This window comes from Aegilops tauschii, chromosome 3 (assembly GCF_002575655.3).
Source record: "Aegilops tauschii subsp. strangulata cultivar AL8/78 chromosome 3, Aet v6.0, whole genome shotgun sequence".
Lineage (NCBI taxonomy): Eukaryota > Viridiplantae > Streptophyta > Magnoliopsida > Poales > Poaceae > Aegilops > Aegilops tauschii.
The window spans coordinates 161,195,029-161,219,469 of NC_053037.3; the positions used below are offsets into that span (position 1 = coordinate 161,195,029).

General features: G+C 48.7%; 1 pseudogene; it reads right to left on the reverse strand.

Annotated features, from left to right (window-relative positions):
* Positions 1 to 8,985: 8,985 nt before the first annotated feature.
* Positions 8,986 to 9,109, reverse strand: LOC120962216 (small nucleolar RNA Z247; annotated as a pseudogene).
* Positions 9,110 to 24,441: the final 15,332 nt, after the last annotated feature.

Sequence of the window (24,441 nt, forward strand, 5' to 3'; positions counted from 1 at the left end):
AATTTCATTTGAATTTAAACATGATGCATGGAGGCAAGAAAAATCAAGCAAGGGCTGATCTGGGGCTGTGACAAACAGCTGATCAGCTTAGCAAAGAGGTGGGTGAAGACAATCCCGGGCTCAATGTTTTCGATTATTCTGTTCGAGTTACAAGGAAGAGTCGACAAGAGGACAAACCTAAAGATTTGGACAAAATAGTTTGGTATGTGTTGAATAACTGTCCTGAGATACTACCTTATATCAAGTAAGTGCAGTACTGCAGCTTATACATCGTAATCTACTAAACTTGCAGCATATTCTTATATATTTAGATGTTTGACGCGATCACTATGTTGTGCAGCATCTACAAAGAGGAGTTACTGCCGCAAAATCCAAGAAACATTGACAAACTGGTTATGGCAGGATTTGCGAAATGGTTCAAGAACCATGTAAGCTTTTGAAGTGCACTGTCAGTTTTTTTAATATATTGAGTACATAAGATGACCAGCTTGTCTATTTTCTAACCATAGGTTAAGAAGATGCGGGAGGATGGGCTGGCAGTTGATGATGCCCTTTACTCACTAGCAATGGGTCCTGATACTCGGGTAAGACATTGTGAATCTTGCGTTGTTGGAGATGTGCGCTACAACACCCTTGCACGAGACGAAGGCAGGAAGACAGAAAACAGTGCCATCATGAGCACGGATACGTATGACAAAGAGACAACTGAAATGTATGCGAACAGAACAGACATTGTTCAGTTGCAGTATATCTCCAGTTTCGAGGATCATCGGTGTGTGGTTCTGTTGTGCTGTCGTTGGTATAACCTGTTTTCCAGGATCGCAAAACCCAGAGCTGATGATTATTTCAAATCCATCAATGTCAAGGCGGCGTACCAGACCAACGAGCCTTTTATTTGGCAAATCAAGCAACCCAGATATTTTTCTTGGAAGACACATTTGCACGTAGCGATGACTGGAGAGTATTGCAAAGGTTTGAGCAGAGGAATTCGTTTAATGAAGTTGCACAACAGGATGATGCTTACACGGCTCCTGATGTACAAGATAACACAGATGTTCCTAATATCTTTGAGAACCATCACGTCAATGACGCCGACGAAAATATTGCCTGTCGTGCTGTGGACATACAAGAGTTGATCAAGAAGAACCCAACATTCGAGGATGTTGAGGACGAAGAAGAAGATGACACCGTGGGGAATTACGATTCAGACTGATACACATGGCGAAGATGTTGACGCTGGTGCTGCGGATGATGATTACATTGCTTTTGTCGTATTTTCCTGTCAGAAGACGTTTTTTTATCTACTATGTGAAATTGTGTTTGCTATGACAACTGAAACCTGATGAACATTTTGTTTAGTATTTTGCTGTGAGAACATCACTTGTTATGCATGCTGATTTGTGTTTGGTGATTGTATGACAACTAAAACATGATGACATTGTTATTTAGTTGTACTCATATTTGGCTGTGAAACTTGAATTTGATGACATAGTTTGCTGTTGGACTGCAATTTGCTCGACGTCTTCGAATGAGAACAAAGATGACCCGACAGGGCCTCTGCTATTTATTTATTTATATGAGCAAAAGGGGATACCCCCCTGATTTCCGTTAATAGAAATCATTAGATGTTCACAACACTAGGCCCAGCCTGCTACACAGGTTTCATTCATTACTAGTTTCAGCAAAGTGCTCATGTCGTAGCCACTGAATACATCACGGGTGCTACATACACTGCAAATAAAGAGACAATCATCCTACAGAGCACATCGATTTTGCCCATTATCTTCACAAGCTCTTTCATCTCCTCATTGCTGTCAAGGCCGTTCAGCAGCTGTTGCTTGGCCATGATCAGAGGAACTGCATCTTTAACCTTCTGCTTTGCATCTTCCTCTTCTGCCATTCCTTCAGTTACTTGTCCAACACCCCAACCTGCTGGTATTGGGATTCCTCGGCTAACCAAATAATCAGCGTAGTTGCATTCCCCCACATCAGCAACTTCCCAGAAATACAAATCACACGAATCTTCCCTTTTCTGCATGAATCAAATTGGAAGATCATCAACCAAACTATTAAAATCAGCAACTGAAAGCAGCAGAACAACACTTCATATTATTACCCCATGATTCGGGCATTTGTAGAAGACTCGGCCAGGGTTGCGGATTGTGGTTGAGACGTGACGGATGACTCTGCATGATTTGCAGCAGTGGCACCACACCAACGGCAGCGGGTTGCGATGAGCAATCGGCTGCGGTGCGCGTGCCGGCGGGGGTGTGATGAGACCCACCGGCGATGGTACGGGTGGCGACTTGGCGCATATCTGGTTGTTGCCTGCTGACGAGCAGGTGGACGTGCAGCCAGCGGACATGGTTGCTGCGGCCAGAGCTTCTGATGCTAGGCAGAGTAAGTAGAGAAGAGGAGAAGCGAACGTTGGATATGTCAGTTTCATTACTTGCAGAGTAGCATAGCACCATATATAGTCATAGTCTAGGTTTGGATTCGAACAAGCTACAGGAGCACGTCTTTCTTTTTTCTAAAACTCGGCAACGTCTCTTTACTGGTACACTAGCTTGTTCTGTACGCCTTCCCAAGTCTTTGATTTTCTTTCCCTTTTTTTGCGAGGAAGGAAGGAGGACAAAATTGAGAGTTCCTGGGACTCGAACCCAAGACCTCTCAGTTGAAAACCAAGAGTGCTAGTCACTTATGTGGCGAACGTTCCCTGTGAGGAGGACGACAGACGAACGCATTTTCCTCGCAGTTTTCTTCCTATATATAAAAAAGTATGCTACTTGGTGTCCGCTTAGTCAACAAACAATTGTGCCAACCTTGACCGTTGGATTGACATTGAACGTCTGTCGCATTTCTTCAGTCTCTTCTTCCTCGAGCCGCCAAAGCCAAACCAGCGCAGGCGGGACCGCCTACTCCCGCCTCCCACGGCTGGCCGTGATCTTCCCCGGCTCCTGTTCGTTCCCGTCCGAGGCCTCACCATCGTCCTCCGCCTTGGTTCGCTTGCCGCGGTGCCGCCCTCCGGTGTTGTCAACATGGTCAACAACCGAGAGGAATAAGGAGATGACTGTACATGGTGAGGATGACAGTAGGGACCCAGCAGCGCACGTAGTAATTTTGTTTTTTCGGGACGGAGAAGGGTATCAACTGGGTTGTGCGGGACCCGTGGCCCGTCTAGCCCTGGCTTTTATTTCATATGTTTAGCACATGACCAGCCCAGTTTGTTTTTTTCCTTTCTGAAAATGGCTAGCCAGCTATTTTGGTTTTGCAGAATAACCAACGTAGGCCTACTTGCTTTTCTACGCCCTGCTGGGCCGGAAATCTTTCAAGACGAGGAGGGATGCATTTTGCCCAGAAAATGGGCTATAAGTAATAAGAAATGGGCTATAAGTAATAATAAATGGGCTGTAAAATGAAAAAATACAGCAAACAGGCAATTAGTTCCAAAATACTGTTTTCTTTCAAATTTTGATATTTTAAATTTCATTGTTTTTGTGCGGGTAAAATTTCATTGAATTTAAATTAAGGTATATTTAGATTTAAAATTAATTTGAATCTGGCTAGAAATTTCGGGTTGTATGCTGTTTGGGACAGATTTGGAGGCTGACTTGTGGGTCTACTAGGTTGGCGTGTACTTTGGCTTTGTCAACTTAGTCCACAAACGATTCTAGCAGCAGTAACTGTTGGATGTTAATCCAATGGCCGTGCTGCTTCTTCAATATCTGATCTTCTTGCTCCAGCCGCCCAAACCAGCTTCGGTGGGACTGCCTGCTCCCGCCTCCCGTGGCCGGCTGTGCTGCCGCACAGGCCGCACCGCCCCACCCTACTTCATTGCTGGCCAGGCCATTCCTCTACTCACCCACACCTCCTGTTATTTTCCGGCGACGGCAGCGGCCTGGTCAACGTGGTCAAGGAACGAATTCCATCGGACGTGGACTGTACGTGGAGAGGCTGACAGCTGGGTCCACGGCCGCAGCAAGGAAGTGCCTCCTTATTACGCGGAAAATAATGATTCCTCCACCTGACAGCTGGGACCCACCAGATGGGCCACTGTATTTCGCGGAAAAAACGTTTCCCCTGACTGCTGGGACCCACCAGCTTCATCTTCGCATGCAAGGAAGTGCATCCGGGCAAAAAAATGATTCACCCCCCTGACTGCTGGGACCTACCAGCTACACCTTCGCACGCAAGGAAGTGCGTTCGGGCAAAAAAAGCGATTCGCCCCCTGACTGCTGGGACCCACCGGCTACATCTTCGCAGGCAAGGAAGTGCGTGACAGTCGGGAGCCACCTGGTCGAAGCATACGTAGCGTTGTCATTCTAGTCGCGAACGTGTACGTACATACTGGTCGATGTAGAGGCGCGCACGTGTCGTAGTAGAGGCGCGCACGTGTCGTAGTAGAGGCGCGCACGTAGCATGTACACATACGTACAGCGGCCAGGGTGCAAGAAAGAAAATACGGCCACGTATGTGTACATACGGGCGGGGTCTCGAACGCCTACTCGTGCATACGTACGGCCAGGGCTCGTGTACATGGCTGGGTCGGAACGGAGAAACAACGTCGTCGTCGTGTTCATGGGGAGGCAATGGAATGCATCCTGTTCATGGGGAGGCAACGGAATGCGTCGTGTTCATGGGGAGGCAACGGAATGCGTCGTGTTCATCGGGAGGCAACGGAACGCGTGGGAGCCAACCGGCTGGCTCGGAACGGAATGCGTGGTCGTGTTCATCGGGAGGGCTTGGACGGAACAGGCGATGGAAACGAGGCCTGGCGTACCGCAAAACGGAGGAAACAGACCTCCTACATTCGGAACGGGATCCTGTTGATCGGGAGGGGCGTGGCGTACCGCAAAACGGAGGAAACGAACCTCCTACGGTCGAAACGGGGGTCCTGTCGATCGGGAGGGGTGTGGCGTATCGCAAAACGGACGAAACCAACCTCCTACGGTCAAAACGGGGGTCCTGTTGATCGGGAGGGTTGTGGCGTACCGCAAAACGGACGAAACGGACCTCCTACGGTCGAAACGGGGGTCCTGTTGATCGGGAGGGGTGTGGCGTACCGCAAAACGAACGAAATGGACCTCCTACGGTCGAAACGGGGGTCCTGTTGATCGGGAGGGGTGTGGCGTACCGCAAAACGGACGAAACGGACCTCCTACGGTCGAAACGGGGTCCTGTTCATCGGGAGGGGTGTGGCGTACCGCAAAACGGGACTCCACGGGATACTGTTCATCTCCACCGTCAACCTCCTGCAGCCTCCACGGGCTACCGTCGACCTCCTCCATCCTCCACGGGCTCCTGTTCATCCAGCCTCCACTGCACGCTACTCCACCAGCTACTGTTCAACCACCCCTCCACGGGCACCCCTCCACTGTCTACTGTTCATCCAGCCCTCCACACCACGGGGTCCAGTTCAACCACCCCTCCACGGGCACCCCTCCACCGTCTACTGTTCATCCAGCCCTCCACACCACGGGGTCCTGTTCATCCAGAGGCAATGCCACCGCTCACTGTTCATCCAACCCCCCCGACAACGCTCACTGTTCATCCAATCGATCGGCTTTAGTTAGGAGCAGTAGCGAAGGAATCGCTCGATCGGGTTTAGTTAACAGCCATCGATCGATCGCTCGGGTTCAGTAACGCGTAGCCTGCAGTGCAATCGCTCGGGTTCAGTTAGAACCCAACGCCTTGCTCGGGTTCAGTTAGAGCCAACGCCTCGCACACACGCGCGTACGTGTATGAGAGAAACGCGCATCGCTCGGCCCCCGACCTCCCACCGTAACCGTGAACTCCCCGAAACTTTCCTCCCCCTCGCTTCTACCACGGTTTTTTCCGTCATGGACGGCCCAAAGAATGTCATGCAGCTGCGTCTCCGGCCCGCACAGGACGAACAAGCCCATTTTCTGTCATGATTTTTTGTCATAGAAGTAGGAGCCCACCACATCTATGATGATACCGGGTTTTGTCACAATTATCGTCATAGAAGTGTCATATGTATGACAGAAAAAAAATTCGTTCGGCCCAAAATGTCACGAATGTGTCTTTTTTTTGTAGTGATATAATGATTTATCCAACTTACGGACATACTGTGGTGTGTTGTGATCCTCATAACCTGGTGGTTGCCTCATGAATTCTTCTTCCTCAAGAACACCATGAAGAAACGCGTTCTGAACATCTAGCTATCTTAAAATCTAACCTCTGGAAATAGCAATAGACAAGACAAGTCGAATAGTAGCAGACTTAGCAACAGGACTAAAAGTATCTTCATAATCAATTCCAAACCTCTGTTTAAATCCTTTGGCAACTAATCTAGCGTTTTACATGTCTATGCTTCCATCAGACTTTCTTTTTATCTTGTACACCCACTTAGAATCAATAATATTGTCTCCATGTTTTGGTGGTGCCAAGTGCCAAGTTTTGTTTTTCATAAGTGCATCATATTCATTGTCCATAGCTTCCTTCCAATCCTTATTAGAAAGGGCATCATGCAAATGAATTGGTTCACCAGTGGTGGTAAGAAAGGCACGTTTGATTTTGTCATGCCTTATTGTACCATCATTGTACTGTTTTTCCTTGACAATACCTGACCGGGACCTTGTTTGCCGAAGAGAGGACGTAGAAGGCACATGAGCAGCCGTTGTGGATGGTGGTACATTAAATCCTGGTGAAACCTCGTCTACCACAGAAGATCCCGCCGGCTCCCGATCCGATGCAGGGAACAGATCAGCCGGTTCCCGATCCGAGGCGGATCCTAGAAACTGGATGGTCGCAGACCCAGGCGCGCACCCGCGCCCGGCCACTGTGGGGCTAGGCACGCGCCCGTGGTCGGCCGCTGAGGAGGCCCGCGGTGACATCGGGCCGGGCACCCGCCCGTGGTTGGCGGCTGATGAGGCTCGCGGCGATGTGGCGATAGGGGACTCACCCCTCCCACACCTGGGCTGGCGTGCGAATCGTAGCACGGAGGCGTGGCGCAAGGCGATACGGTGGTGCCGGTGGGCTCCATCCTGGCGGCGCGGTCAGCCACAGGCCCGCGTGAGTCTAGGCCCACGGGCGAATCTGCCTGGGATCGCGCGTTGACAGCGGCAGCAGGCTGAGCGCGCGGATCCGCCTGGGATCGTGTGCTATCAGCCGGATTAGCAGCGTGTTCCGTGCCTGTTTTGTCTGTTTCTTCACACATAAAATGATAGTTCAAATTAGCACAAATATCAGCTGAATCAGAATTTCCTTGGGATTTTTGCACATGATCAAGCTTAGTTCATTCGCCCCCGTGATCACAAGGGGCATTAGAATCTGGTGGGAGTGTTATTTCAGCACGAAGCAAGGCTCCCGCATTAGGATGGAGTTTGGCAAAAGGAAAAAGCGTCTCATCAAAAACAACATCTCGTGAAATATAGATGCGTATGGAGATTTCAAGACATTTATACCCTTTATGAAGGTTGCTATAACCAAGGAAGACACACTGAGTGGATCGGAATTCAAGGTTGTGGTGATTGTATGGACGCAAATTGGGGTAGCAAGCACACCCAAAAAATTTGAGATAGTTGTAGTCAGGTTTTTGATGATACAAATGCTCTAATGGAGTAGAGTTGCCAATGACTTTGCTAGGAAGCCTATTGATGAGATAAGTGGCGGTAATAAAAGCTTCATCCCAATATTGGAGAGGCATAGAAGCATGCGCAGACCAACTTCAACGATGTGGCAATGTTTGCGCTCGGCTGAGCCATTCTGCTTATGAGCATGAGGGCATGATACATGATGCTCAATTCCAATGCTATGGAAGAAAGAGTTGAGTTTCTCATACTCCCCTCCCAGTCACTTTGGACTAACAAAATCTTTCTATCAAATTGTCTTTCAACAAGTTTTTGAAACTCTTGGAAGATAGAAAAAACTTCAGACTTATATTTAAGCAAATAAATCCAAGTAAACTTGTTATAATAATCAATGAAACTGACATAATATTTTTTTCTTCCAAAGGAATCCTGGGCATGGCCCCATACATCACTGAAAATAAGATCTAAAGGAGCATGAGACACACTATGAGACTTAGGATAGGGAAGCTGATGACTCTTGGCACATTGGCAAGCTTCACAAACAGACTCACTAATGGAACTATGTGACAAAGGAAGATTATCTTTATTGACTACTTGTTTCACGATGACCGATGATGGATGTCCTAATCGTTGATACCATCTTTCCAAGGAGGGTTTTATGACGGATTAGGCTTGACGACGCCGGCGACTAAGTGCTCCGGATGTGATGGGGTAGAGACCCCCAATGCATCTACCATGATGGAGAAGTTCCCTCGTTGCCCGATCCTTAATGAAAAAATAACGAGGATGAGTTTCAAAAAAGACATTATTATGGATAAACGAGACATGGATGCAAGATTTTTGTCAGCTTGTGGAACATGAAGAACATCCTTAAGAACTAGATCGTGTTTAAGATTGGGGGAATTAATCGAGGCTTGACCAATGTGACAAATATCCATACCTCCTTCACTTGCGGTGTGGATCTGATCAGCGCCGTGGTACCTCTCGCGAAGAGCTAGTTGCTCAAGTTCATTGGTGACATGGTTGGTGGCGCCAGAATGAACATACCAGACGAGGTCTCCTCCCTGTTCACACATGGCAGCAGCAACATGGCGAGCATCAGGTACAAAATTCTAGTCGTAGAGATGCCAGCAATCCATGACCTCATGGCCATTTCTTGCAGAGCTGGTAGCATGGGCGAGGAGGAGTGGAAGGGGGACGGCGGCTATTGTTGGGGTTGAAGCCGCCGCCATCGTTGTTGTTGGAGCTGTAGCCGCCCCCGTTGTTGTAGCCGTAGTTGCCACCAGAGTGAGCGCCGTCGCCCTGAGGGACGCCGCCTCCGCGGCCACCGCCACGACTCTGCCCCTGGTGACCGCGCCCACGGCCGCGGCCACGGAAGCGGAGTTGGCAGACGACGGACGTAGATTGCCGCCATGAAGGAGGGTGAGGCAGGCATCGAAACTCAGCAGCTGGTTGTACAACTCCTGGACGGTGATGGGTTCCACCTGAGCAGCGAGCGCAGAAACCACCGGATTGTACTCTATGTCCAGACCAGCGAGGATCTTGGAGACGATTTCCGGATCGGAGAGAGCCGCGGCAGTGCACGCGACTTCATCAGTAAGACTCTTGATCCTGCCAAGATAGTCAGCCAGGGTCATGTTACCTTTTTTGAGATTGGTGAGCTCGATGCGGGTGTTGATTGCTTGGGCTTGACTCTGGGCAGCGAACATGGCATGGATGGTGCTCCAAACTTCGGCCGGTGTCTGTAGCATCGCGACCTGAGCGAGGATATCGCGGGAAAGAGATCCCATCAAATACCCTTGAAGCTGTTGCTATTGTGTGTACCAGAGGGATCATGCGTAGTTGAAGATTTGTTCTTCCTTGCCGTCCTTGGTGATAGTGAGGGTGGCCGGCAGTGGCGGGCTCTTGAAGTCGAGGTGGTGTTCCATCTGAGCGCCTTTGATCTGAGGCAGCACAATGGCCTTCCATAGAAGGAAGTTTCCCCTCGTGAGCTTCTCCTGTGGTGGCGATCCGAGAGACCCCGCGGTGGTGCTGGAGGAAGATGACGCGAAGGCGGAAGATGGGGTGGTGGTGAGCGCGCCAGAGGTACTGGACAGCGATGCGGCTGCGGTGGTCGACATGATCTCAGTCGAAGGAGGAAGACTGATATAGTTTTGGGAGGTAGCTAGATGCGACCTATGATCTATGAGGAAGAGGCTCTGACTACCATGTAAAATATGTTGGAAGCGTTGAACCCTTTGTCTCGGGCCGCATTGGTATATATTGGGCAAAAGCCTTGGCATACAAGTTGTGGAGAGATCGATCGGGAAGATCGTTATAGGAGGTATTGGAGAGATCGCTACGAGAGAGAGAAGAAGAGATAGAGCAGGGGTACAAGTTTAAACAAGTCCTATCTCTATACAACCTATTCTAACAATCCTCACACCAATGATCAACAAGTTTCTGCCAATTTTCTTAATTTATATAATCAGGCTTTAATGATATAGCCTGCTCATGGGTGCGTTTTTTACCTTGTTCCAGTAATTATTCCTATTCGGAATAACGCGACCACATTTCCTCATAGGACCAATGCACATTTCTGCGGCAAATGCATCCTTCGGGTTAATATGATCCATTCCCTGCACAAAACATACATCCATTTAGGATAGAATATATGCACGTCTAGTTTTAATAAATGTTTTACAGCACAAGTTCAACCTGTAGATGAATTAACAATCAGGAAAGGAAGTTTAACCATGTGAATAGATGGGTCGTTCAGTGTAGACCTTGTTGCAGTTGAAGATGAACGTATGTTGGCTATGGTGCGCTTTTTCCGTAGTGTCACTGTATAACCATACATTGCCTGGACGAATGCACTCAAAGACATAGTTTAGAAACAAAAATCTAGAAGTGGTGCTAATCTGATGTACAATAAATCTGTACCTGAGAAGTAGTTTTTCTTAAGATTACCAGGATCTTGACCTATATCAGTCTTACTGGCATCATCCGAACCCTATGAATCCATATCAATTTCGTAGACCACATCTTTTCTCAGCACACATTTGGCTATTGGACAATGGTCCTTCGGTGTTTCTTCTTTAATCATGCAGTACAGATGTGCTCCTCTGGCAGCAGCAGCTGTGAGCCAGACATGACTTGTTACTACGCATGGTCATCAATATGTGAACAAAGATTCACAAGGTAACACATACTCCATAAGTACATAGATTGTAGTAGTAAGAATAAGAAGTAGTGCTGCACTACCAAATCCAGAACAACATGTTATATTAAGAAGAAGAAATCATTCAATTGTGACAAACACTACACAAGATTTAATATGAACCTGCATACTGAACTACTGTAACCCTAGATAGAACAATCTGCAGTAACCCACATAATACATCTAATTTATTAAAAAAAATACATACTAAATTGCTATAATATCCTAGATAGAATTAGATGATGTACGGAGCCTACAATTTGATTACTTCTTTCACAGAACAACATGTGAAAACGTAAAAGCATGTGCAAATCTTAAAAGGGGTGGTGGGGCGTGAAAGCACATTTGCTCCCTTGGTGGTTTTGGACTTTTGGTAATTCATGTCAACATACATATAGTTGGACTAACAACTTTATCTAGTATATTTCAGATAAGTTTACCAGTGGCATGGCAAGTACATGAGGATGTGGACCCCTTAAAATGCTAAGGACATGAAATTGGCAAAGCCCCAAGACTCTTCATTTTTGGTCAAGTGATCCAAGATCACATTGAGTCCTATAGGAAAGTCAGTACTATTCAAAGGGGATGAGGTACTGATGATGAGTTTGTTGCTCAAGTGCTTAGTGATATTGCTGCAAAATCCTCAAGCACATTCTCCAGATCACATCTATCCAAACCCTAAAGTGTCCCCAGTCCCACCGAAATTCTCTATCCCGGACTCACCGAGTTGATCACTGATGTCTACTACGCAGCTTTTTCTTGTAGACTTGTGTTGTGCCTCCAAGCGCAGAGTTTTGTAGGACAGTAGCAATTTTCCTCAAGTGGATGACCTAAGCTTTATCAATCCGTGGGTGGTGTAGGATGAAGATGGTCTCTCTCAAACAACCCTGCAACCAAATAATAAAAAGTCTCTTGTGTCCCCAGCACACCAAATACAATGGCAATTTGTATAGGTGCACTAGTTCGGTGAAGAGATGGTGATACAAGTGTAATATGGATAGTAGATATTGATTTTGATAATAAGAACAATAAAAAACAGCAAGGTGGCAATTGATAAAATGGAGCACAAATGGTATTGCAATGCTTTAAAATGAGGCCTAGGGTCCGTACTTTCGCTAGTGCAATCTCTCAACAATGCTAATATAATTGGATCATATAACCATCTCTCAAAGTGCGATGAAGAATCACTCCAAAGTTCCTATCTAGCGGAGAACATAAGAGGAAATTATTTGTAGGGTACTAAACCACCTCGAAGCTATTCTTTCCGATCGATCTATCCAAGAGTTCATACTAAAATAACACCAAATAATTTCAGATTCATAATACTCAATCCAACACAAAGAACTTCAAAGAGTGCCTCAAGATTTCTACCGGAGAAATAAAGACAAGAACGTGCATCAACCCCTATGCGTAGATTAACCCAATGTCACCTTGGGAATCCGTGAGTTGAGTACCAAAACATATATCAAGGGAATCAATAAAATACCCCATTGTCACCACGGGTATCCATATGCAAGACATATATTAAGTGCCCTCAAATCCATAAAAGTATTCAATCTGATAAAACGAAATCTCAAAGGGAAAACTCAATTCACAACAAGATAGAGAGGGGAAAACACCATATGATCCGACTATATTAACAAAGCCCGCGATACATCAAGATCGTGACATCTCAAGAACACGAGAGAGAGAGAGAGAGAGAGAGATTAAACACATAGCTAATGGTACAAACCCTCAGCCCCGAGGGTGGACTACTCCCTCCTAATCGTGGTGGCCGCCGGGATGATGAAGATGGCCACCGGTGATGATTCCCCCGTCTGGCAAGGTGCCAGAACGGGGTCTAGATTGGTTTTCAGTGGCTACAGAGGCCTGCGGTGGCGGAACTTCTGATATAGGTTACCCCCTAGGGTTTTTGGAATATTTGGGAATTTATAGGGTAAAGAGGGGGTGCGCGAGGCCACTCAGGTGGGCACAGCCCACCTGGGCGCGCCTCGGCCCACAGGCGCGCCCTGGTGGGTTGTGGCCCCCTCGAGGCACCCCCAGGTGCTGCTCTGGCCCAATGGATGTCTTCTGGTACATAAAAATCCACAAAAAGTTCCGCGGTGTTTGGACTTCGTTTGATATTGATTTCTGATACGTCTCCAATGTATCTACTTTTCCTAACGCTTTTCCTCTTGTTTTGGACTCTAATTTGCATGATTTGAATAAAACTAACCCCGGACTAACGCTGTTTTCGGCAGAACTACCACGGTGTTGTTTTTGTGCAGAAATAAAAGTTCTCAGAATGGAACGAAACTTCGCGAGGAATTTTTATATAATATATAAGAATTTCTGGAGCCAAGACTTACCGGAGAGGGGCCCCGGGGTGGGCACAACCCACCAGGGTGCGCGCCCCTCTCCTACCACGCCCAGGTGGGTTGTCCCTACCTGGTGGCCCCGCAGACCCTGAAACCGACGTTATAAAATCCTATTTCTCCAGAAAAAAATCAGGGAGAAAGAATTATTGCGATCCACGAGACGGAGCCGCCGTCACCTCCTATTCTTCATCAAGAGGCCAGATCTGGAGTCCGTTTGGGGCTCCGGAGAGGGGGATCTTTGTTCTTCATCAACACCAACCCTTCTTCATTGCCAATTCCATGATGCTCCCCACCGGGAGTGAGTAATTCCTTCGTAGGCTCGCTGGTCAGTGAGGAGTTGGATGAGATGCATCATGTAATCGAGTTAGTTTTGTTAGGGCTTGATCCCTAGTATCCACTATGTTCTTAGATTGATGTTGCTATGACTTTGCCATGCTTAATTCTTGTCACTTTGGGCCCGGGTGCGATGAACTCAGATCTGAACCGTTTATGTTATCATCATTATATCCATGTTCTAGATCCGATCTTGCAAGTTATAGTCACCTACTACATGTTATGATCCAGCAACCCCGGAGTGACAATAGTCGGGACCACTCCCGGTGATGACCGTAGTTTGAGGAGTTCATGTATTCACTATGTCTTAATGCTTTGTTCCTGTTCTCTATTAAAAGGAGGCCTTAATATCCCTTAGTTTCCAATATGGACCCCGCTGCCACGGGAGGGTAGGACAAAAGATGCCATGCAAGTTCTTTCCATAAGCACGTATGACTATCTATGGAATACATGCCTACATTATATTGACAAACTGGAGCTAGTGTTGTATCGCCCTAGGTTATAACTGTCTCATGATGAATATCATCCAACAAGTCACCGATCCAATGCCTACGAATTTATCATATATTGTTTCTGCTAAGTTACTACTACTATCATCACTGTTACACTTGATGAAGCTATGTACCTAGGGTAGGGTCATAGGCCTGACCTAGACACCCTCCCCTAGGACATCACCCTAAAGTTAGAAGTATTCAAAGGATAACAGCATCCACTCGACCAGAAGCATTCCACTCGGAAGATTCAATGTCACTCGACCGTAACAAAGACCACTCGACGGACAGAAGGTCCAAAGTCACTCTGCACATCAACAGTCGGGCGTTACTCATAGACTTAATGATCATTTATGTCAGTTTATTACGGATGTTACCTGTAATGCCCCCTCTTTATGTACATTGAACCCCTTGTAACGTGGGCTGGCTGGGGTCCTGGCGCACTCTATATAAGCCACCCCCTCCACTGGGACAAGGGTTCGCACCCCCTGTAACACACACACACGCACAATCTAGTCGATAGCCTCCGGGTACCGAGACGTAGGGCTATTACTTCCTCCGCGAAGGGCCTGAACTCATAAAACTCGTGTGTACAACCTCTCCATAGCTAGGATCTTGCCTCCTTATACCTACCCCCCATTCTACTATCAGTCTTAGATCCACGACAGTTGGCGCCCACCATGGGGTAGGTGTCTTGGCGACTTTTTGGTGAGGTTGCGTTTTTTTCGATTCCCATCATCATGGTTTACGACGGTGGATTGGCGGAGAGCCGCGAGATCCGTCTTGGCGCGCTTGTCTTCATCACCGACGACTCCGCCTGGCTTCAGGAGGCTCTACTCGACGTCGAGGCGCTCCCCGTCCGCGGGGCGGCACACTTTTGCGCGTGCATCCGCGACGTCCTTCTCCGGCAGCCGTCGACCCAGTATCGGTCGGCTCCTGTGGTGTCCTCGCTCACCGCTGTTCGCCGGCGCAAGCGTTCTGGTCGGTCGCGGCTCCAGCGGTGGGTGAGACACGCGGTGGCCCGTCAGTCGGCCACCCCGCAAGTCGCGACAATCGAGCCCGACGAAACTCTCTACGGCCTGTTCGACCTATCGACTGGCTCCATCGAGACTGCATCCGAGTGCGACAATAGCGATCCCGCGGAGGAAGTCTTGATGGTCAACGGACCATGCAGTCCTCCTGGTTTCCCCCGCGATGATGGTGGCGATGGCGGTGGCGATCCGTCGCGCGCTCATGTGGAGTATCGCCCCGAGCCACTTTCTTCACAACAGAGGGAAGAGCTTCGCTGCCGCAATATGGATGCACTTCACACTCCTATCGTTGGAGAAACCCCCGAGGACCGGGCCTTGGAGGAGGCGTGCCTGGCCAACTTGGTCGAGCGCACTCAACTGGAGAACCTCCAGCATGCACTCGACAAGCGTGCTCGGCAGCGGATCCCTGAATCCAGTCGACGGCAGCTTTTTCTGCCTCCAACTCAGGTATACCGAACTCCGATTCAGAATCTCACAGCTGCAGCCCGAATAGCAGAGTCGATTCAGCCTTCCCAGTCGGAAGCTGGCAGAGGTTTGATGCAGATCCGGGCTTTACTCCGGGCAGCGGGAGAGCAGAACATAGTAGTATCTCAGTCGCGGAATAGGATTCATAGCAGATCTGTGATGGCAGACACAGTTCTGTCGGCTCACAGCCCAAGATCGCCCCTGCGGCGTGAGGGACGTGGAGACCGGCGAGATCAGTACAGAAACCGTGAGCAGTATGATCACCGACTCGACCACGATGACCGTCGTCGAGTGCCCACGCCTCCCCCGAGGGTCATATGTGGCGTGAGGGTCATATGTGCCTCGGCAGCACGATGACAGACGCCCTCACAGTGGCGGGCGAAGAATTCCAGTCGACCGCAGGGAGCTGGCCTTTGATGCGAGATCTATTCTCGTTCAAGGTCTGGTTGACAGGAACAGAGCACATAGAGAGGGTCACGACAGAGATCACCCGACTGGCAGCAGAGTGCATGTTTCAGGTCCAGAGTGCTTCAGCAGAGCCATCAGGGCTGCAGTGATTCCTCCCAACTTCAGGTTGGTGACTGGAGTCAGCAAGTTCACTGGTGAGTCCAAGCCTAACACTTGGCTTGAGGATTACCGAGTGGTTGTACAGATCGGTGGCGGCAATGATGAAGTGGCCATGAAGCACCTTCCTCTTATGTTGGAAGGCTCGGCCAGAGCATGGTTGACTCAGTTGGCACCTGGCAGCATATACAGTTGGGAAAAACTCGCCCGAATGTTTGTTAGAACTTTGAGGGTACCTGCAAACGGTCGGCAGGGTTAACAGAATTACAACACTGTGTGCAAAAGACGAATGAAATCCTGAGGGATTATATCCAGAGATGGATCACGTTGCACCATATAGTGGAGAATGTGTCAGATCACCAAGAGGTTTGTGCCATCAAGGAAGGCGTTAAATATCGAGAGTTGAATCTGAAATTCGGTCGGACAGGGGATATGTCCCTGACTCGGATGATGGAGATTGCCACCAAATACGCTAACGGTGAAGAGGAAGACCGACTCCGGAGTGGCAAGCACAAAACAGTCGCCCAAGAAACCAGAGGAGGGAATTCCAATCGGAAACAGAAGTGCAAGGCCGAGCCAGTTGCTCCTGGCAAGGCTTTAGTTGTGGCTCAAGGAAAGTTCAAGGGGAAGCCCAAAGGGCCTTGGAACCCCAAGAAAGTGAAAGATCAAGCCGGAAATGATGTGTTGGATTTACCATGCCACATTCATACCAAAAAAGATGAAGAGGGTAATCTCATTTACCCTAAACACACCACTCGACAGTGTCGACTCCTGATCCAGCAGTTCTGAGAGAAACAACCCAATGAGAAGGAAAAGGAGTCGGACAAGGGTGAGGATACGGAAGAAGAAGATGATGATGGTTTTCCCAACGTCAATTCCACTCTGATGATTTTTGCTGATGTTGAGAGCAAAAGTCAATTGAAAGTTACCAACAGAGAAGTGAACATTGTTGCTCCGGCAACACCAAGTTATTTGAAGTGGTCTCAGACTGCCATCACATTCGACCAGTCTAACCATCCAGCATGTATGGCCACCCCTGGGAGGTAAGTGCTGGTGGTCGACCCAGTTGTTGAAGGCACTCGACTGACTAAGGTGCTGATGGATGGTGGTAGTGGCCTGAATATCATGTATGCTGAAACCTTGCAGGGAATGGGCATTCCGATGTCCAAGCTTAGTGAAAGCAATATGAGTTTCCATGGCGTTATACCTGGCAAGAAGGCTGAATCACTCGGTCAGATCGCCCTTGATGTGGTTTTCGGTGATTCCAAGAATTACCGCAAAGAAAAGTTGACATTTGAAGTACTGGATTTCCAGAGTGCTTATCACGCTATTCTGGGTAGGCCTGCCTATGCACGTTTCATGGCTCGGCCATGTTACGTGTACCTCAAATTGAAAATGCCTGGTCCTAGAGGAGTGATCACTATCACTGGCAATCGGCAGAAGGCAGAAGACTGCTTCCAGAAGGGCTCAAAAATCGCCGATGCACAAATGGCAGCAGTCGAAATGCAAGAATACAGGAAGAACGTAGATCCGAGTGATTTATTGCGCTCCTAGAAGCCTGCCACTGATTCTGCATTTTAGTCGTCTGGTGAAACCAAGCCGATTCATATTCACCCGACCGATCCTAGTGCTGCTCCTACTCATATCTCAACTTCACTCGACAGTAAATAGGAAGAAGCGCTCATCCAGTTCCTCCGTGAGAACTGGGACATCTTTGCATGGACCTTCTGACATGCCGGGTGTACCCAGGGGACTGGCTGAGCATCGTTTGCGAGTCGAACCGAAAGTAAAACCAATCAAGGAACATCTTCGACGGTCTGCCGTACAGAAGAGAAAAGCAATTGGTGAGGAAGTGGCTCGGCTCTTGGCAGCTGAGTTCACCCGAGAGATTTACCACTCCGAGTGGCTCGCCAATGTTGTCATGGTCCCCAAGAAGGACGACTCACTTCGCATGCACATTGACTTCAAGCATATCAACTGGGCCTGCCCGAAAGATCATTTTCCTCTCCCCCGCATCGACCAAATTGTCGACTCGACTGCGGGGTGTGAGCGATTGTCTTTTCTGGACGCCTATTCCGGGTATCATCAGATCCGACTTTATGGACCCGATGAGATAAAAACGGCTTTCATCACTCCATTCAGATGCTTCTGTTATGTCACCATGCCATTCGGCTTGAAGAATGCCGGAGCCACATTCATGAGGATGATTCAGAAGTGCCTGCTCACTCAAATCAGTTGGAATGTGGAAGCATACATGGATGACATTGTGGTCAAGTCACGTAAGGGTTCCGACCTGCTGGCTGACCTTGCTGAAACCTTTGCCAACCTTAGAAGGTATGATATCAAGCTTAACCCATTGAAGTGCACATTCGGAGTTCCTGGCGGAAAGTTGCTCGGCTTCCTCGTTTCCGAATAAGGGATCGACGCAAACCCAGAGAAAGTTGGTGCCATACTCCGGATGAAGCGCCCTGTGCATGTACATGATGTCCAGAAGCTTACTGGTTGTTTGGCCGCCTTGAGTCGATTCATATCTCGTCTCGGTGTAAAGGCCTTGCCTCTTTACCGACTGATGAAGAAGTCTGACAAGTTCGAGTGGACGTATGAAGCTGACCCAGCGTTTGCAGAGCTCAAAGCCCTGCTTTCCACCCAGCCGGTGCTTGCTGCCCCAATCAGCAAAGAGCCATTACTGCTTTATATTGCAGCCACATGACAAGTTGTCAGTATGGTGCTCACGGTCGAGCGGGAAGAAGAAGGAAAAGCCTATAAAGTTCAGCGCCCAGTATACTATGTTTCTGAAGTTCCGACTCCATCCAAGCAAAGATATCCACATTATCAGAAGCTTGTTTATGGGATTTACATGACCACGAAGAAGGTTGCACATTATTTCTCTAATCACTCCATTACAATCGTCAGCGACGCACCATTGTCAGAGATCCTGAACAACAGAGATGCAACTGGTCGAGTGGCAAAGTGGGCAATTGAACTCCTTCCCTTGGATATCAAGTTTGAGGCAAAGAAAGCTATCAAGTCCCAAGCAATAGCAGACTTCCTCGCCGAGTGGATCGAACAGCAACTTCTGACTCAGATTCACTCGGAGCATTGGACCATGTTCTTTGATGGATCCAAGATGGTGAATGGTTCCGGTGCTGGGGTGGTATTGGTATCCCCCCGAGGTGACAAACTCAGCTATGTTCTCCAGATTCATTTTGACTCCTCCAAAAATGAAGCTGAATATGAAGCACTTCTGTACGGGTTGCGTATGGCCATTTCTCTCGGCATCCGTCGCCTCATGGTCTATGGCGACTTGGATTTAGTGGTCAATCAAGTGATGAAGGAGTGGGACGTTAGAAGCCCAGCTATGACTGGCTATTGTAATGCAGTGAGAAAGTTAGAGAAGAAGTTTGAGGGGTTAGAGCTCCATCACATACCCCGACTGAAAAATCAAGCATCCGATGATCTAGAAAAGATAGGTTCCAAGAAGGAGGCCTTTCCCAGCAATGCGTTCTTGGAACATATTCATACACCTTCAGTCCAAGAAGATCCTTTCACTGAAGATCCCCCACAACCAAAGAGTGCCACTGATCCGACTGAAGTCGAAGTCCCAGCCGTGGTCGACTTGATTATGGAGGTTTTGATCATCACTCCCGACTGGACAGTACCGTATAATGCGTACATTCTTAGGAAGGAACTCCCGGAGGATGAAGAATAGGCTCGACAGATCATCCATCGATCCAAAGCCTTTACTGTGATAAGAGGACAGTTGTACAGAGAAAGTGTGACTGGAGTCTGCTATAAATTCATAACACCAGAAGAAGGTCGAGTGATCCTCAATGACATCCACTCGGGGACCTGTGGTCACCATGCGTCCTCTCAGACCATTGTGGCCAAAGCATACCGAGCGAGATTTTATTGGCCACGAGCAAATGAGATGGCAAAAGAAATAGTCAACAAATGTGAAGGTTGCCAGTTTTACTCCAACATGTCTCACAAGCCTGCATCAGCCCTGAAGACCATTCCACCCGTCTGGCCCTTTGCTATTTGGGGATTGGATATGGTCGGACCTCTGAGGACTGGTAGGAGCGTCTTCACTCATGTGCTCGTGGCAGTCGACAAGTTCACCAAATGGATTGAAGCCAAGCCTATAAAAAATCTTGAAGCTAGTACAACTGTCAGCTTCATCAGAGAGTTAACATTCAGATGTGGTGTTCCGCACAACATCATCACTGACAATGGGTCAAACTTCAATTCTGATGAGTTCAGAGCCTTCGGCGCTTCCCAAGGCACTCGGGTCGACTATGCTTCTGTTGCCCACCCCCAGTCGAATGGACAAGCTGAAAGAGCAAACGGATTGGTTTTCAAAGGACTGAAACCCCGACTGATGCGTGATCTCAAGCACGCAGCAGGCGCCTGTGTCGATGAACTTCCATCAGTGCTTTGGGGATTGAGGACAACTCCCAATCGGTCGACTAGCCGAACTCCATTCTTCTTGGTCTATGGAGCTAAGGTTGTACTTCCGAGTGACTTGCTTCACAATGCACCCCGAGTCGAGCTTTTCTCAGAATATGAAGCAGAACAGGCACGACAAGATGCAGTTGATCTCCTGGAAGAGGAAAGAGAGATGGCCTTGATCTGGTCGACCATCTATCAGCAAGACCTGCGTCGATTCCATGCCAGAAACGTGAGGGGTCGAGCATTTCAAGAGGGAGACTTGGTCCTTCGAGTGGATCAACAGAAACCACACAAGCTTGCTCCTGCTTGGGAAGGTCCCTTCATTGTCACCAGAGTAGTCCACAACGGAGCATACCACCTTTAAAACATCGAGCACAAGAAAGACGAGCCACGCGCTTGGAATGCGGAGCTACTCCGCCCCTTTTACACTTAAAGCATTTAGACTGTTGAGATGTAATAAGAAATACCTTCTAGTTTGATTATCAAAGACACAGTTTTACAGTCTCCTAAATGATTGTTGTTCCTTTTTTTGTATGTTTCAAATCCCCCAGTGGGTGCCTTAGATGCGAATCCGTTTCGCCTAAGTTTGAAAAATATCCTGTCGAGTGAAGAGCAAGCCTCTCACTCGGAGGCTTAGTTGCGAATCCGTTTCGCCTAAGTTTGAAAAATCCTCCGAGTGATGAGCAACCTCTCACTCGGAGGCTTAACTACGAATCCGTTCTCCTAAGTTTAAAAAATCCTACCGAGTGGTGAGCAAGCCTCTCACTCGGGGGCTTAGCTGCAGTCGAGTACTCGCCTAAGTTTAAAAAATCCTACCGAGTGGAGAGCAACCCTCCCACTCGGGGGCTTAGCTACAGTCCAGTACTCGCCTAAGTTTGTAAAATCCTACCGAGTGGAAAGCAACCCTCCCACTCGGGGGGGTTAGCTGCAGTCCAGTACTTGCCTAAGTTTGAAAAATCCTACGAGTGGAGAGCAACCCTCCCACTCGGGGGCTTAGCTGCAGTCTAGTACTCGCCTAAGTTTGTAAAATCCTATCGAGTGGTCAGCAATCCTCCCACTCGGGGGCTTAGCTGCAGTCCAGTACTCGCCTAAGTTTAAAAAATCCTACCGAGTGGTGAGCAATCCTCCCACTCGGGGGCTTAGCTGCAGTCCAGTACTCGCCTAAGTTTAAAAATCCTACCGAGTGGTGAGCAATCCTCCCACTCGGGGGCTTAGCTGCAGTCCAGTACTCGCCTAAGTTTAAAAAATCCTATCGAGTGGTGAGCAATCCTCCCACTCGGGGGCATAGCTGCAGTCCAATACTTGCCTAAGTTTAAAAATCCTACCGAGTTGTGAGCAATCCTCCCACTCAGGGGGGCTTAGCTGCAGTCCAATACTCGCCTAAGTTTAAAAAATCCTACCGAGTGGTGAGCAACCCTCTCACTCGGAGGCTTAGCTGCAGTCTAGTACTCGCCTAAGTTCAAAATGCCCTACCGAGTGGTGAGCAAGCCTCTCACTCGGGGGCTTAGCTGCAGTCCAGTACTCGCCTAAGATTGAAACACGTCCCGATCCGCAAGGACGGCGAGGTGCAGGTCGACTACAACCTTCTCTTCGGAGCTGTGCCACAAGTATAACGTGCGCTCCAACCTGATCCGCAAGGATGACGAGGTGTTGGTCGACTGCAACCTTCTCTTCGGAGCTGCACCACAAGTATAACGTGTGCTCCATCCTGATCCGCAAGGACGACGAGGTGCAGGTCGACTGAGACCTTCTCCTCAGAGCTGCATCTCAAGTACAAAGATTATTCTGAGCGAAGGACAAGTTCCACTCGAAAGCAAGCATATCCGGAGATAAACCAAGTTCAGATAAATCCTAAGGTTCTGGACCGCGGATTGAAGTACTCGGGCATCAAGCCCGAAGGAGTTTAATGGTTACAAAATCACTCGTCATTCCGAGGCAAATTTAAGGTGAGGCATAAAAGTTCATTCACTCCGCAGGAGGAGGGCTAGCAGGCTCAACGAATTCGTCCAGGTCGATTCCATCAGCAATCCGAGTGGCAGCAGCAATAAAGGTCTCGATGAAAGATTGGAAGTTGTGCCCCTTGGTATTGGCAACCTTGATCGCCGCCAGTTTCTCTTCTCGCACTTCCTTGCAGTGGACACGAACCAAGGACGGAGCCACATCAGTGCCGCACCGAGCAGAAGACTTCTTCCATTCCTGCACTCGACCAGGAACCTCATTAAGTCGAGTCATCAAAGACTCGAGGTCATTCTGGAGCGTCACCCTCGGCCAGAGTGCTGTGTCGATCCGCGACATTGCGACTTTTAGTCGAGCAAGATAGTCGACAACACCAGCAACGCGAGATTCCAGTCGGAGTACGTTCATGGCAGCTTCGTCCTTCACTTGAGAGTGGATGGGGTCCAAGCTTGTCTCAACTCGCCCAGTCTCTTCCTCGAAGTTCTGGCAAAATTCTGCACGCACAATTCAAAGATGAGTCAGTGGTTGTATGTCGAGTCGACAGTAACAAGTCAGTCGGGTCGAAGAAAATACCTTCAAGCATGACGAACAGCTTCTTGGCAAGACTTCCCAGATAGTTCTCCAGATCGTCCCTCTTGCGAGCAATGCCTTCCATCTTCTCGTTCAGATTCTTCTTGTCCTTCTTCAGGCGAGTCGCTTCCTTATTGGCTTCATCAAGGGCAGTTTTCAGCTTGGCGTTTTCTTCTTCCTGTTTGCCGACTGAAGCTAGCTTCTGTTCAGCAAGTGCAATTTTCTCATCAGCTGTTTTCTGTGCGGCTGCAAGGTGTAGATCCTTCCGCGCTAGAGCCTTGTTCAAAGTTTCTGAAAGAAATAACGCTCGGTTCAGAAAAAGCGAATAACATCCGGTTCAGGAACAAGTCAGTCGACAAGTTTTTCGTACCAACAGCTTCATCCTTGGCCTTCTGCAAGTTGGACGTGGCTAGCTCCAGATCAAGATTGAGCTGAATCCCTTTCTTCTCTAGGTCAGCAACACGACCTCCAAGTTCACAAGATTTCTGTAATCAAAAGATAGTCAGTCGACAGATGGAAATATTGGTTACTTCAGAACAATGGGCTGATAAATTCAACAAGTTCTAAGACTACTGCCGAATCAAACATCCAACAGTAGTCTCGGGGACTGCACCCAGTGGGTGCACTTAGCGTGCCCCCACTGGTCCAGTTTCCACTCGACGTGGTCTGTCCAGGCCGAGTGCAAAAAAAAGCAAAGAGGGAAGTTGTTCTCAGACCGTAGTCGACTGCCTGTAGTCAACCACGGTCTCGAGGACTACACCCAGTGGGTGCAGTTAGCGTGCCCCCACTGGTTCAGGTTCCACTCGACACGGTCCGTCCGGGCCGAGTGGAAAATTTAGATTCTCAGACCACAGTCGACTGCCCGCAGTCAACTATGGTCTCGGGGACTACACCCAGTGGGTTCACTCAGCGTGCCCCCACTAGTTCAAAGATCCAATCGACACAACCTAGTCGACTCAAGATACAAGTTTGCTCAGTGGCAAATCAAAACACCTAGTGGGTGTACGAATGCGAAACGCAGAGAGATGAAAATATTCTTCAAAGAAAGTTTTCAAGTAGCATATCCTAACAGAACAAGCGACAAGCTAAAGAGTCAGTCGGTGATCAACCAACCTGGACGTTGCTCTGAAGGGCTGAGCTGGCATCGTAAGCCGCTTGGCTGGCTTCCCGGACCACCTTCATCTCCTCCATCACGATGCCCGCCTGGCGTATAGCTTCCTTGGCAGCACCCACTTGGTCCTCTGGGACGTGATGTGCAGAAAAGAGCGAAGATGGATCAGCTGGAGTCTGAGCAGTCGACGCTGAAGGCTGAGCACTTGTCAGTGGTACGGTGAAAGTTACATAAGTCCGATTGACATAGCCACCTTCTTGGATCGCTGTTTCGGTCGCCGATGCAGACTGAGGTGTCTTTCCAGCTGATGCCTTCCTATTTCTTCTCCCCTGGGACCTCAGTGGCACATCTTCATCATCATC